The sequence below is a fragment of the Belonocnema kinseyi genome, chromosome 2, assembly GCF_010883055.1.
Source record: "Belonocnema kinseyi isolate 2016_QV_RU_SX_M_011 chromosome 2, B_treatae_v1, whole genome shotgun sequence".
In the NCBI taxonomy this organism is placed as follows: Eukaryota; Metazoa; Arthropoda; class Insecta; order Hymenoptera; family Cynipidae; genus Belonocnema; species Belonocnema kinseyi.
In genome coordinates, this window is record NC_046658.1 from 17252447 (window position 1) to 17267619 (window position 15173).

Sequence of the window (15173 nt, forward strand, 5' to 3'; positions counted from 1 at the left end):
ATTGTTTATAGATTCTTCAAAACGAAGCCTTAAATCGGTGTCAATACACAATACAAATAAATATTCTTTGATACCTATAGCACACTCGGTAACGCTCAAGGAGGAATATGCAAACAAACAAATGGTTTTGGGTAAGATTAAATATGGAGAACACAAACGGCAGATTTGCGGTGATCTCAAGAACTTAACAATGATTCTGATTCCTCCTTCAAACATCAAACTCGGTTTGATGAAACAGTTCGTAAAATCTTTGGATAAGGAAGGAAAATGTTTTGCTAATTTATTGAAACGATTACCAGCTTTATCGAGAGCGAAATTGAAAGAAGGAGCCTTTGATGGACCTCAAATTCGTAAGATGTTGAAATATGAAACGTTCATTGCCACAATGAATGTCAAGGAATGAGATGGATGGCTGAGCTTCAAAAATGTGGTTGAGAATCAAGGAAATGGAAAAACGTTACCAAGGTAGATGGAATACGAAAATGATGGCAGAATTCTGTTGGATGCATAAAAGGGAGTGTTCACAGTGGCAAGAAGTAGAAACTAAATCCATTGCTCAGATCTTTCGAAGACAAGATAGTTCCAAAGAATAAATAAAATTGTTATCATGGCTTTACTGACGTTGATACTGGTAAAAGAAATTAAGAAGAAAATAAGTGAAGGGGCTTTTAGGTTATCGTGTTATGGGATTTCGGGAATATAGAGCCACTTAACCATGACTTTTTTACTCTGTTACTATGTTCTGAATAAGGTTACGGGATTTTGTGCTTATGGGCTTATATTATTACGAGATAAGGGGGATCATGGAGTAATGATTTTATAGGATTGCCAGATTAAGGGCAAGAGGGTGAAAATGGTACAGAGTAAATAATATTTGCAATTTCAGTGGTTTATTGGGTGTTTTTGAGAATAAGTCAAAATCCTGACGAGTAGGGGTTAAACGGATTTCAGAATTCCTTGAATACACTGAATTCCTTCAAATCTCCTGAATTCCCTGAATTGATAGGAGTTCATGAATTCCTTCATTTGTCCGAAATTCCTTTGAATTCTTTACATTTTTCAAGTTCTTGAATTTCATAGAGTTCTCAATTTTCTGAAAATTCCAATAATTCAAGGAATACATATAATTAATAGAATTTAGCTTGATTAAGGTAACGGATGTAACTACTCGATAAACGCTGGAGAACGCGTAGAAGGATTGTCCACTGGGGACAATCTAGCGATAAAAAAAGATTACCAAAGCGCGCTTTGTTCAATAAAGTAATATTCTTGTTTTTGCTTAATAACAAATATATTCCTAACGAAAATCACATTTTTTCGACTTTGAGGAAGATTTTCTGGAAATTTGAAGAAAATTGTTAAAAAATTGTGGAAATGGCAGAGAGTTGAAGTCAACCCACGCTGCCGTTGCACTATTCCGGTTATCGGCCTTTGTTACTAATGTCTACGGATAGTAGCGGTTTTCCCTTATTTTCCTTATATTCCCTTGATTTCCCGTAAGCATTCTGATTCTTGAATATTGTTGGTTTGGCAGCATATCCTAAGGTGGTCCTCTACTCTTGCGGCCTGAAATGAAGCGGTTTTTTGGAGAATAAATTTCTAAGTATCTACTGAATTGATTTGAAAGTTTGTTTGTTTTTTTATTTCGAAGATATATGTAAAGTTTTGACCAATTGGGTAATCTGTAGTCAAAATATTGAAATTCTTTATAATCATAGCTACGTTGGCTATGTTTTCCCGAGACAGAATTTTTTTATTTTGCAATTTGTAAAAGTTATGCAACAATTTGTAAAAATTCCCAATTTTTACGTCATTTTTGTCCTATTAGAAGCAAAAAAAAAATGTAGGAAAATAAATTTTTGCAAAAACGTACCCGGGAAAAACACATCGGTATGTTTACTGAATAATTGAAAAAAAAATTTGAAATCGGCCACTACTTTTATGAGAAGTCTTACTCGGCAGATAAAAAAACACTACTTTCGGTAAAACGCGTTTAAACATAAATTACAGTGTACAACTTGATTGCAGTGACTTACGAGTTAATCTTCTATGACCGGGCCGTAGAGTTCTCCTTCCTCATCATGTTGATTTTCAGAAAAGTGTCAACGCTTAGTTTCTCAGGAACGGCCGGAGACGGGTACCTTTTGGTTCCCATAAACATGCAAAGGAATGCGATTTTCACGAAATCCTTTCTGTGGCATATAGATTGAAATAAATATATATTTTTTAAATCGATTTTTTTAAACCGCGAGAGTAGAGGACCCCCTTACACGCGGATGTTTCAAAGGAACACGATAGATAATTCGCCCCCCTGCCGATGAAAATGCGCTGAAAAAGCACAGAAAACGCACTGGTCAGTGCGTACTCAGTGCTGTTTCTTCAGCACTACCTGTACCGATAGTTTTCTATACCTGGGTTCCCCTTCAAGTGTCTACTTAAGTTTTTAAAAGGCTATTTTCACTCAATAAATCTAGTCTGGGAGGTCTTTGAAAAGGTGTGTTAGTAGTGTATACTATAGTGTTAGTGAAAGTCGGGGTGCCTATGTCAATGCGACTAGACTACCAAGTAGACCAGCTGAAAGGGATTGAAAATAATAATTTAAAGTTTGTAAAATTTTGAAATTATCTATGAGAAGGTTAGCAATTCAGAATCTACGTGTTTCGATTATTTCAGATATCTAACTTTTTCTTTTGGATGTTGAAAATTGGAGTTAATATAACGTATCTCGTAAATGGAATGAGATGCGCCAAATCAGAAAATTTTTAATTCGACTTCAAAGTAGTATATTAGTATATAACCCAGATAGCACAAGAGTTTGCAACAAGCTTGCCTTAATCTTAAAATGCAAGTTTCGGAAGCTTGCATCGCAAGGTTCAGACAAGCTTCCCGCAAATAAGAAAATGTCCGTCATGTGGCAATATTGCGAAGCAAAATTGAGGAGACGTTGCCTGTCAACATTTAACTTGATCCATTCCGCATTAGTTTTGCATGGCACCTAGGGCTGCCCCTAGAAAATTCTAAAACGGGAGACGGTTTGATTGCGGCCAGGTACTGTAAATAACTCTGCCCGACCGGTATGTGACGAATACACTAGCAACATTATATGACCGTCCCATCACTTCTCAGTGCGATTTAGGCGCTGAGAATCGGCACAAACAGCCACTGAAAAACGCACTGGTGGCCCAGTGTCGTTCGCCAGTGCGTTTTCAGTGTTTTTTTGTCGGCAAGGCATTCTTGTTCATATTTAACGCACTCTCTAATAATAGTCTCATCGAAAAAATGCATTTCAGTTACACGTGCTGTAGATAGGGAAACAATAACACCGTGCACACAACATTCCCATTCTTTTCGGAGTATAGGATCACTGGGAATTTTAAACATAGATCTTTTTCCTTTAAATTTGTCACTGTTTCCTTCGCACTTCGGCACCGAACACCAAACAGGCATTTTTACACAGATTGCACATCTGAAGTTGACTACATCAATATTCTCTTGTGTCAGTGTCACTTCGACTTTAAGGCTAGAAAACGTGTTTACATTTTCAAATGGTTCTCCTCTCGACTAGTGCGCCATATCACATGGTGGCAGGAGCGCAAAACTTTTTGGCTCACGTAAGGGAATATCCCCCACCACGAGAGCTCCGGGACCTGTGTATACGACCGTGCCACGGAATAATAATGAGACCGATCACCGTGCATGCATTCTGACTGCGGTAAGTGCACATTTGCTACCAAACTAAGACGTTTCAAACCAACACTTCAATCTAAGCGGGCATGCACATTGCGATTTGCTATTTCATTTTCTCCCGCGAGAAGTATACGAGTGAGTGCCAGTGCAGGACAATTGTCAGGTTATTCAAGTTCCACATTTTATATCATTTAATGATTACAATTATATCTATATTACTTACCCATAGTTTTCAAGTCACAATTTGTTGACTTATCTCTGTAAAAAATCACAGAATTAAACAAGCACGTATATTGACAAACTCGATTGACAATATTTACGGGGAAATAACCTTACTATTCAGTTGTCATAAACACGGCACTCACTCGCGCACTTTTCGTGGCAGAAAAGGGGATAGCAGATCACAGTGCGCATGCCCGCTTATATTTGAGTGTTGGGTTGAAACGTTCAAGTTTCGTAGAAAATGTGCAGTTAACGCTGTCAAAACTCGAGGCACTTTGTAAAGTAAGATCCGTCTCCTCATTATTACTCTGTGCTAATGTCACAAAGTAGCAGTAGCCAATAGCAATAAAACGCTTCATCAGCACCTTGCGTTTACTTTAACTCGCTGATATTTCCACAATTTTCGACCCATTTCTTCAAATTTGCAGGAAAACTTCCTCAAAGTCGAGTGAACAACTCTCGCGCGATAATAATTTATTTCAACTAACTTTTTTTCGAATAACGGTCTACCCCAATAAATTAAACAAGATTCAAAAGAATGTAAAGTTAATAGGGGACTGCCAGGATTTAAGTCCGGTTTCTGGAACTTTCCGTATTCATGAGTGTTTCGGTAGGTCGGAATTACGTTGAATCCCAAACGTAATGATTAAAAGAAACGCCTGGCCTCCTCCGTCTTATTCCTTCGTGCCTTTTTTGAGGTTATGTTTAGTAAGATTGTTGTTTTGTAGGTTATGGCTTGAAGAATTCTTCAATTTGAATAAAGGATAATTCTGTGAGAAGAGAAGAGCTAACCTATTGAATATTAATGCGGATTAATTTCAGAAATGGAATTTTGTGACGTTTATTAAAAATACATTTGAATTCGAAGTTTATTTTTTAATTTTAATTCTAAATTCGAAATAACAGCCAGTGTCTCCATGCTTGAATCGATGTTGCGAAAGCTTGTCTCCGATGTGAATTCGCTAATAGCACCCTTCTAAAAATGATTAATTGAGATCAATAAGAAACAATAGGACTAATATCTCAATCGTTCCGAATCTCCTTTCTTAAGTGTGCCAAAACGATTGACAACGATTGAGCATTTAGCAATTCCAATTGTTTCCAATCGGGTACTTGGAATTAGGCACGTGATAGCAGCACTTTCGTATGGCGGGATATTTCTTTGGAATATAATAAATTTTAAACAGTATGAATTATGAAACAAAGTAAATAAACAGTTTGTAAATAATTCTTACCAGATGAAAATAGTGCCACGAAAAAATATGCTAATAGTATTTTATGTTGAAAATATAAAATCAGATACACGATAAAAATAAAAAAGGTGATGTTGTATTAATGAAGCAAAATTGTTATTTTATATTATGCGCTCTTGGATTGTTAATTGTTGTGAAAAATTTATAAATGGCTATAAGTTTTAAAATCGGTTAAGATTAAAAGAGAAAGTAAGGGAATATTTTAGAAATGTGAAACTTGGAAAAGTGATTAAAGCATTATTTTATTATTTAAAATGCCAGGCTATTATTAATTGAACAAATTTGATCAATTAAAAAATAATATTAGGCATAAGAGATTTTTTCGCTAGAAAGAAATCTTAATTTTTAATTCTCCCCCATTATTAACACATAACTTCATCTTATAATAAAAAAAGTTGTTCTTTATTCAACTTTCAAAATTTTTAGTTCATTGAAATATAAGTACTCAAAATGATGGACGAAATTCTTTCTAAATTGAACAGTAAATCCTTAGAGTATCACTTCACTTTTACCACTAATGATTGACGTAAAACCAACTTTTTCTGTTGTTCGCCAGGCAGCCACTAAAATCGAAGACAAAATTGGGAATAATTTCCTGGTTAACAAAAATTTGACACCAGTCAATAAAACTCAAAGTTTAAGTTTTTAGAGCTTAAAATTCTGTTATTTAAAGTATTAAAAACTAAATTGCAAATGAAAATAATCGAAGTGGAAGCTTTATGACCACTGACCGTTTTAAATTTAATTTTCCTTTTTATCACGTAAATGGCACATCGGTTGTTTTTCACCCCACGTGTTCAAACATGTCCCGCGCAGCCGGTATTGAATATTTTTGCAAAAAAATCATGCAATGTAGTTTAAGAAATGTTTTTGAAAATGGAATCAGTTTTATGGACATTAGTTTAATTTAAGTTAGTTAACAAAATTTGAAAAAACGACAAGAAGTGAGTTTTTTTACTTAAAAATTCACAACTCACGTAATTTTCAATATTTTTACCTAAAAAATTAAGGGTTCTACTTCTGAGATACCATACTTATATTTTTCTATTTTCAGCTTAATTTACCTTTATTCGAATGCACAAAAATAGTAAATAAAAATAAAAAATACAAAAGTAACATAAAAACAGTTTTTCAAAGTTGTAATTCCTCTTTCAAACCTACACAGTCGCTGCAAAGACCTGCGCAGTGCTCATGACGTATCAGGCGATTGCACGTGAATGCTTGTTCAAGAAGCAAGCATCGCCGTAAATTGTAGGCCATGTACAACAGCAAGACACCATGAAATAATTAAAAAAATTATTTAACTTTAGATCATAAACTTACGTTGGAAGTTGAACGAAAATTAATAATATCAATGACATACATTTTTGTTGAAAATAACTTTTTTGCTCACTGACGGCACAGCTGGTATTAAATTCTCCACAGTTTTACAAGGTCTACTTTGAGCGGGTGCTCAACGTATGCTGACGTTGGCCGCTTAATACCAACCCACTTTACCTTTATCCCAACTGAAATATACGTATGAAAAATGTACATTTTTAATCTTGTTTCGATTTTATTTGAATTAGTAAAAATTCACAGACTTCAGAAAGAGAATTTTAAAATTCAGGCTTTTGAACAGCTTACTTTTAAATCTAATAATTTCTCAATTTTATCAAAAAAAAAGTTGCAAAAAATAGTTAAATTTAAAATTAAATTCTTATTCTTTGATATGCTGCTTAGGTAAGGAAACCCACTTGTTGTGATGAATTCCGCACGTATTTAGTTCAATTTTGAACTTAATAACACCTTATTAAATCCAATACTATACAATTAATAATTTCAAACTTTTAAAATTTAAATATATTATGATTAGACATTGCAAACCAAATTATTTGAAATATTCAAAGTTGAATATTTTAAATATTTAAAACTAGAAGTTTTCAAGAATTTTAAATCAAAATTATTTATAAATTAAAAACTGTTATATTGCAATAAACTCAAAAGGATTGGATAAGTTTTTCTACTAAAAATTTAATGAGTGACCTAAAATTTATTAATAAAAAGGTTTGGAAGTTCTATTGACTACTGGCCCAATCGATCATTTCTAGGAGGGTCAGTATTAAACGTGTTATCTCATTTTTTTAAAGTAGGACTTTCTACTCGACACGCCATAATGAATTCCGACCGGTCGCATGAATTCGGGAAGAGTGACAGAAAAGTGATAAGTATTGGTTTGTAGCCAACAATCTCACTGAAGCTGAACACAAACTAAATTTGAAACAGTCTTACACATATAGAGGGGACTGCTATTATTATCAACAGGGGCCGCTTCAGACGTACCGTCAGCAATAGAGAATGCGTTGTATAAATCTGAACATCTCAGCGTTAATGGGTTAAAACGCTAAAATAAAAAATTTCGAATTACAATATTTTGGTGAAAAATAAAGATATCCCAATAATATATCTTGGTTGTAAATAATTTGCGAAAGGATAATCAATTGGTTTCTTTTTATAAAAGTGAAAATTGAAGCTCATTTTGGACACTAGTAAAATGTCTAAGATGCGCTAAGGTATTTATTTTGAAAAAGGATGTTTCGAGCACTAAGAGGTAGTTAAATCAGGCGTGATTTTGAAATGCAAATATAATTAATTATTGTTAGGAAACCCGTAAGAAACTCCGTCCGCAAATATTGCACCATAATTTGCACGGAGTGGACGACTGTTTATAAAACTAGCTCTCATTTAAAGGCACAGCCTTTCCTGGAGAGGGGTCAAATAGGTAGTTAGGTGGCGTTATTGCGTTTATTTTAATAAAGTGAAAAATAAATATAACAAAACACCAAACGATAAAGCGCCCTCCCAATGAGAGTCGCACTCCGTGAAAAAGGCCCGCGAATCATAAAGCGACTCGCTCGATCGCGATGTATGTATATATGAGCACGCCCCTACTCGCTCTATGATTCGTGCGCCTTTTTCAAGGAGCGATACTCTCATTGGGCGGGCGCTTTGTCATTTGTGCTTTTTGTCACGGATCCAAACCTGAATTGTTGGCAATATTTTCCGAACTTGAAAGTCTCAATTGCCTCCTCTGAAGCCATTGCTTGCAAAATTATGCCGCATCTACGTGCCAACTCTCTGTCGACATGTGTGATTTCGAATGTAAAATCAGGATCTCTGAAAAATCTCATGGCAGTATATCCTGTGTTAGAAGTCCCCGAGCCATGTTTTGGAACATGTATAATAAGCCCCATCTTATAATGGCATACTTTTTGGACTCTCTGTTTTGCAGTTTTCATTTTCGCTTTCTTTTCGTTAGATTGTGCTTGCTGCTTACAGAATCCTAAACGATAGCTTATGTGCAGTATCAATTCCATCAAACGAATCCACGCGTGCAATGTAGAGAGCCCGTATCTGAAATTTCGTACCTTCTCTGGTTTATCTGCAACTTTAGATAAGTCGTTCATCTGGGATGGTGTATCATCACAAATGTAACATGTGGCAGCAGAAGGAATTCCATAAAGAGCCTGACACAGCTTTCTATCAACCATAGTCAACGCGAACTCATGAATAACAGTTATGATACAACGACTATTCGGTACTTTTATTTTTGTAGGTTTGATTTTTTTTATTTTTTGTTCTATCTACTCTACTTCTGTCGTGGTTCGTTCCTTAGTTTCTGGTGCATGTTCAAACATGAGCAGCCTGCATGATCTGGTGGATCCAGGATTATCGTTCTTCGAAATTTTCAAGGGCTCTGCAAACGCAGAACAATTCGTATAATTCTTATGGGAACAAGTTTTAATTATACGTAATGGCACCATTGACAACATAAAAATTTCTGTATCTGATTTTTCTGTTCCATAGAACTTTCGATTATATTCGCTCTGGTCAGATGAGCCATCACAACCATATTTATATTGACACTTCATCACGAAATTTTTCCCTTCCACTATATCGGGTGGAAAAATATTTGGAATTTTCAACATACGATTTACTGTATGATCGCACAAATCTTTCAATTCAACCATCATCCCAGAATCTGTAACTGTCATACTTTTCTCGGCAGCTAGACACTCTCTCTTGGCTTCTTCAAGACTTTTATTAAGAGGAATAATGTCAACATTATGTGCTTTAGCTTGTAATCTAATAGTTTCATATTGATGGTTCGTCAATTTTGTGTCTTCAGCAAGGGAAATAGCTTCTTCTAAAGTTAATGGATCTATTTGTCCTTCAAATTCTTTATGTTATACATGTTCTTCATCTTCAGCTCTCGATATCATACTTCTTATCTCCGTAGCCAAGTTACTCTTCCCACAAGAGCAAAAATTGTTCCAAAAGGCATTCCCAATTTCAATATGAGAATGGGAGTCAACAAGAGAGAGTGTTTTCCTTCTTTTAGTAGATTTGGAACTGGTTTCAAAATCTTCTGAAGATCTTCTGCCTACTTTTGTGTGATCCAATGATGTGTGGTCTTTTCAAAAGACGGACTGAAGTGCCGCAACAACATTTATCTGGTCCAATTGACTTGCTCCTTATCTATTTATTAAGAGAGCCGTGCGAAGTTAATCCAATAGAATTCTTACGTCTTTACTAGAACTTCCAATCAAAAGATCACTTAGAATCTCATTCGGCTCTCTAATAGAATCCATTTCTAAAATATATGTATACACTAACATGCACACATATACAGAAAGAATCAAATATACTCGAAATTAAATAGCTCATAACATATGAGTAAAAACGATGAGCAAACTCTTATTACATAAAAAATGATTAACGCTAACGAAAAAAGAGAATCTTTATCAGGAGTGAATAAAAATATGTTTCACAGTTAAAAAAAACTCAAAATTTAATTCCTCCTGCAATGATGATTTCTTCTATCAAATCGCACCTGGATACTACGCGAATAAGAAAAAAATCAGCTAAACAAAAGTATGCGTTCTTTTCATTTCCTAACTTCAGATCAATGAGACTGTCATTTATTTCGGTAAAGAACTAACAAAAGAAGATCAGCCACTATTGAAATTTAACGCTGAAAGTAGTAGTAACTATGATATCAATCCATCTAATTAACCCTCACACCACAAGGTGGGGTGTTTAGACACCCCAAGGCCCTTTTTTTGCGCATTCGCTAGGCCTAGAGCATCTCAGGGGGGTGAGGATCTCAATAGCCTTCTCTCCAGTTGTCCTCTGCACGTGGGAATAGATGAGGGTCACTAAGTCATCCTACAGTTGTTTTTAGAGTCGATAATACAAATTTTTACTGTGCTATTTGGAATATGTGATACGTGTTTTTGCCAAGTTTTTATGTATTTTTGTATGCTGTTTTTATGCTGATGTTTATGTAACTGCATTTTTGTAGTCAGTATATTATTTACGTTACTGCAAGATTTTACTTAATCATTTATTATCCTTTATGAAATATATTATGCGTTAAGGACTGTGAAAATAGCCTTTGTGTTTCCTATAACTGAAAAAATCTAAGAAATGGAATTTTCTCGTTATAATTTAGCAGAAAATGATTGAAAAAGTAATTTGAATATTTGTGTAATGTTGCTAAAAACATTAGAAACAATATTATACCATAAATCATTCGTAATGTGTTTCAAATCGACTGGGGTGTGGAGACACCCCACCTTGTGGTAAATAAAACTCTGTCTCACCTTGTGGTGTCTTGGTAAAGCTGCGTACCATTATGTATGCGAATTAGCTTATTAAATCGGAGAGAAACTTTTGTCAGACTCGTGAGTGTCCGGACTTGAATATCTTTATATAATGTAAATCTATGAAACGTCGGCGATTATAACAATTTTCCTATTATTGGCGAGCGTCGGGAACGCCAAATAGAAAAAATTGCATTTTTTTTCATCATATCTGTTTATAAGAAAATTGAAAAACTAAATTTCCCCGAAGCCAAATTTCAATTCCCCGCCCCTTTCAATATGAATTTTCAAATCAAAGTATTTAAAACTGTTCTCAATGAAAATTATAAGAATATATAAATAATAAATCATAGTAAATAACAATAATGATTAATAATAATCATAATAAATAATACTAATTATCAATCATAATGAATACTAATTATTGTTAATAATAATTTTAATACATAATAATAAAGCATTTGGCTCAGTTGTTTAGACGATCGGACTTCACCTCAGAGGTTCGGCGATCGATCCCTGAGCCGGTACATCTGCAAAGTTTTCTATGTACCTTTACCGAGGTTCTGGTGGTTTGTAACCCACCTTAAGCTGTAGATCCCTCCATCGTGCACTTGACTGCAACCCAGTCTGTCAATGATGGGGTAAAACCATGCTTTGTCCAATATGTCGGGACACACTGCTCTCATCAGATCACTTGATTGCATTATAAAAATGCGTCCTAGACTAATTCTATATACTGGGAAAGCCCCGTACAAAATAAATCCATAGTTCAATAAATGATTACATTGTATCCCAATTATTCATAGACGGAAAGTAATCATGTGAAAAATATCTTGTTATTGTTTAATGAAATATTAATTTGAGAAAAACCGTGTATCATCACTTTTTTTTTGTAATTTTTGAATAATACAATTTTCTTGTTTTCTTCATCGCGTTTAGCTTTTTGCTTGCGATATTCAGAAAAACTTTGTTCTGAGTGAACAAGTGCTCAAAATTATAAACATTTGGACTTGTAGATCGATTTTCTCGAACCATGAAGGTGAGATTGCTTCTCCTCTATCCTGTCGATTGTTACTCTCCAAGTGGGGTCTAGCCAATTGTTGTCTCCGTAATTATGTAGAATATAATTTGAGAAACTTTAGAATTCTTATTCTTATCAGTAACCCAGTAAACATTTTCCCCAACTATTGGCTAATTCTAGCTCCAGGCTATATGGGTTGATTGGGTGAATATATGGGTGGTTTTATGAACGCAGTAATGGTCAGTTCTAGCTCTAGCTCATGGACACCAGACTTTTGTCTTAGAAACAGTGAATTCTTGAGCCACAGTGTGGAGGAGCATGTCAAAGTGAATTTCAATAATTGACCTCCAGAAAGGGGTAATTCTGGACTATCGCTATGGAATTTTTTTCTAATAAAATATTAAAAACGACAATGTAATCATCGTTCAAGGCAACAATATTCTTTAATCACACATATGTATAAGCCACTGCTCTTTCTGGCTGGATAGGGTATTGCAATACCACCGCAAAACAGTGAATGGGACAAATTCAAGCCATCTTGCTTGGTGCCTTGCATGGCAATATATATAGTACGAATGCCATTACTATAATATAGAAATAGTATACAACCGGTAATATGCGTAGAATAGAGAAAAATTAATATTTTCAGATTTTAACTCAAAAGTGAAGATTATTCTCTTATTTTGAACGCGCGATTTTTACATCTGTCTAAAATATCACAATAAGAATAAGATACCTCTTAAACTTATTCACTTCTATTTCCATAGCAACCGCCATACAGTTTTCTATTCTCCCAAAGAGAACGTGTTTTCAATATATTTAATTCCTTCTAATTGTACCAGTAGCGCACTTCACAGAGATATTTTTTATTCCTCAGAAGTAGTGATAATTTGAATTTATTTAATTCCTTCTAAAAAGTTCACAAAATATTTGTAACAAGTTGTTTTAATTCCTTTATACAGAATTTAAATTCTGAAATTTTAATTCTCACCAATTCAACTCTGCCTCTCTGCAGTCAAAATTATTTAAATTCACACATTTGCATATATTTCTTTGTTGCACTTTTTGAGACGTTTAAATAAATTATTACAATATAAATAAATATAAATATTTTTCGAATTTATAAGTTATGAAAAGATTTAATAATGAAAAATAGGTTAAATAAATGCTTTCGTTAAATTAGACTAAGTCGATTCAGAGGAATAGGATTTGCACTTTTTCTGTTCCTGTTGGGTGTTTTTAGACGGAGGAAAAATCGCGTACTCATGGGAATACAAATTCTTAATTTTTCTTAATTCAACGTTTGTTACCGGGAAGGTAACACGCAAGATGGCTTCAATTTGGGACACCCCTACCACCTTTATTCACTATCCAGTTATACAGATCAGTGGTATAAACACGATATGACTTTGCCGTAATGCTGCTCCCAAGTATCCTGCTCATCCTGAGAAGAAGGAAAAATATGCGAGCGCGAGGAGCGAGCCAAACAAAAAAAGAAGCCCATAGCGCAAGCGCACATCGTCGCGAGCTTAGCTCCAGAATCGCACGATTAGAGCTCCACGCCGTGGAGATAAGCCCCTTCATGAGTTTCGGTGAAAGTTGAGTGGTTCCAAGACCGCTTTCTGATGTAAAAATTGATAGTAAAACGTGGAGTTAATATTGGCCAATTCTTGAACAGTCAGGTGGAAAATTCTATAGCAGTGCCCATCAGTTGAGCAAGTTATGGTCAAAGTCGTGGACTCCACGACTTGGAGAAAAAATTGGAAAATCCTGGACTCCACATTTTGTTTACTGGGAAATATATAAATCTGCCACTTGCCCTTGCGATATAATGTACTCATCTTGTTTACCTTCTAAACTCTCCTAGAATATAATTGAACAAAACTTTCAAATTCCTGTCATTTCATAGATGAAAACTATTCCTTAGACGGCCGCCCCTACCCCTTTGTGTCTGGAGGCGGTCGGCTACTCCGCTTCGGCTGTAGCGCTCACTGATTATCAACATATATTTTTATCCGAATAATTAAAATCTATTTTAATTCCACATTTAGTATTCTCTGACTGCACGACAATCAATTCCTTTGAATACGACTAAGTTCTGTTCAAACCTAAAAATTCAGTTCCATTTCACGAATAGAGAGGAATGCTAATTTTATAATATATAAGCTTATTCCTTTCAAACCCAGAAAAAGGGGTTCAGAAACCGGATTCAAAAGTAGTTCCAGATTCCAATTACGTTTAATTCTTTTGAATCTGTTTTCGTTTACTGGGACTGGTCGAAGCTGAATGAGGTTCATTTTGTGAATAAGTATAAAGAGCTATTTATACCTTGTAAGCATCACAAAATACATTTTTCAAACATTTTTAACTGTATTTATCATATAGAATTCGTAAAATGTTCATAATTCCTTTCTGGATGTCACTTTTAAATAGAGGTTAGGATTACCGCAGATCACTATGTATCCCATTTTATGTACAATTTCCACAAAAAATATACATTAGCCTCGTACATAAGCACTAAACATATATTTAAAGTTTATTTACCCTCACATATTAATTATAAGCAACCGCATGCCAAGCGCATTATTTAATTTCATCTCTCATCGACAGAGGGTCTAGTACTCCGTTCGGTGCTGTCACCTATAATTAGTTTTGCACCATGAACTTCATATGCAGGTATATTAAGTTTTACGTTTTGGTAACTTTTTTTATCGATAAATTGTCCCAAGTGGACAATACTTCAACGCGGTTTCAACCAATTAACGAGTTGGTGGTAAATCCGTTACCTCAATTCAGATATGCATATCTGAGAATTCATGAGCATCAAAAATGCTAAACTGTACAATACTGAAACTGGAATCACAGCAATTTTGTTTTGTATTTGTTTATTATTAATGGGCAATTCAATGTTTCCCGCTCGCTGTAGCGCTTGTATAATATTCTTAGTGAATTATATTTTGCATTACCATGGCGGACCGAATAGTAGATAGGTGGAGGGTGTTCTAGATCACTTTTTCCGTACGATTAGCAAACTTGCGGTTAGAGCGCAGAAGGCTGTGAGATAGGTTTTGCTCCTTGTTTTAACGTACGAATCACAGTGTTGTATCCGAGTCTCACTATCGATATTGAAAATCAATACCTGAATCCGGAAATTGAAATTTTTCACTCCAAAATATGGAACAGGATATGATGCCTGACGTCACATTATCAAGTGAGGGTCAACATATTCGAAGCTTCTCGAAAATACGAGGGTAGTTCAATAAGTCCTTAGAATGAAGTATAAAAACAATTTTTTTTGCGTAATTTTTTTTTTATTTTTCAACATAATCTCCTTGGAGCTCTATA